Source organism: Coenobita brevimanus, chromosome 97, assembly GCF_032717465.1.
Source record: "Coenobita brevimanus isolate Jiangsu-jjx chromosome 97, ASM3271746v2, whole genome shotgun sequence".
NCBI classification, from domain to species: Eukaryota; Metazoa; Arthropoda; class Malacostraca; order Decapoda; family Coenobitidae; genus Coenobita; species Coenobita brevimanus.
The window spans coordinates 50,473,558-50,475,177 of NC_137050.1; the positions used below are offsets into that span (position 1 = coordinate 50,473,558).

The 1,620-nt window shown below is 43.5% G+C and overlaps 1 non-coding gene across 1 annotated transcript; it reads left to right on the top strand.

Annotated features, from left to right (window-relative positions):
• The first annotated feature begins 484 nt into the window (after positions 1-484).
• On the top strand, positions 485-558 carry TRNAA-CGC (transfer RNA alanine (anticodon CGC)). The gene has a single exon. It is a non-coding gene; the product is annotated as a tRNA-Ala (tRNA).
• The last annotated feature ends 1,062 nt before the right edge of the window (positions 559-1,620 follow it).

The window sequence follows — 1,620 nt, forward strand, 5'->3', positions numbered from 1 at the left end:
CCCCATTTCCTCCTCCATTTCACTTATTTCTCAACTTTTCCTTCTCTCTTCCCTCCCTTTCTCCCCTGTAGTCTCCTCCTCCATTCCACTCTTTCCTTCCTTCCTCCCTCCTTCCCCTCACTCCATTAACTTCCTGCCACAGTGAGTTACCCGTCCCTTAGTTATTGCCTATTGCCTGTACATCCCTCCCTCCCTATCAGGTCCTGCCGCCATCTCAGTCTTTGCCGTGATGCTCTAGGTAAACACATGTATACAAGTAGACAAAGATACAGACCGATAGATAGATAGGTAGTTAAGTATGTAGGTAGGTAGGCAGAATGCTTGATGGATAGGTATATAAATAAATAGGTAGATAATTAGGAAGGTAGGAAGGCAGATTGCATGATGGATAGGTATATAAATAGGTTCTGTAGATAATTAGGTAGGTAGGCAGTGCTTGATGGATAGGTATATAAACAGGTAGATAGAAACATATCGGTAATGGGGTGGACGATGGTGTAACGGTAGCACACTCGCCTCGCAAGCGAGAGTTCCCGGGTTCGATTCCCGGGTCGACCACGAGGCCTTTAGGCACGATCTCCTTTGCCCTAGCCTGTTCATACCTAGAACTAAAAATAGGTACCCGGATGTAAAATCGACGGTTGCGTGTCGTATTCCGGGGGAATGTTTGGGAGCTTACTTTCCTTGTCTGTTCACCATTCTTGTATGTTTGTGTTGTCCCCTGCCCAGTGCAACTGCCCAAAATAACTGCCCACGCATGTTGGGTTAAGCCCCGAAGCCTATTTCTTCAAGTATAAATTCACTTCCTCACCAACTGATTCTTCCCCTGTCCCCCTCCTTCCTTCTGACTTGGTGGTAGTAACCCCAACATTTTGGGAGCTTACTTTCCTTGTCTGTTCACCATACCGGTAAGGAAGGCCGATGGACAATATATAGGTGTAGACAGACACACTGATATAAGCCGTTGATGCATATAGGCAAGTGAAGTTTCTTTGTTTTAATGCAGAGCGCTTATCAGTCATAAAATAACACCGTGTAAATTTTCGTTATGGGAATTTTCAGTAGCTACATATTATTTTTTTAAAAAAATATCTGGTCTTTCTCGTAAAGCTCTTTGGTTGAATAGTCTATTGTAATGAAAGTTAAGGAACTAAGAGGCCCGTATTTTTGTCAATTATGGAAGCTCCCTAACACCGTTTTTGAAGGGGTTTAGTTTCCTTATTGCACCTGCCCTTCCTCCTTTGTATTATGTAAATCCTTCGAATACCACTTTACATACATAGCGCACATAAGGATATTAACCAGCCAGATCTAAAAATAAGTCATTAAGGAAGAGGTACTAGGGAGCCTCCTAAACCGACGAGAATACGGGCCTGAAACACCCCACACTTTGGCCCTTTGACTGTGCAGAGTTTCTGTAAAGGTGAATCAGTCGTTTGGCGTCGACTGGAATAAAGCACCTTACATAATTCCTGGTTACAACGGTCATTGATATACTGTAGTTTGTAACCTTCTTGAGCGGTGGGTTTACTCATACAGGAACAAAAATTATCGCCTTACGTTAGTGGGGATGAAATACAAAGCTGGTATATGACAGCCAAAGGGTTAAGGCAGTGGTGG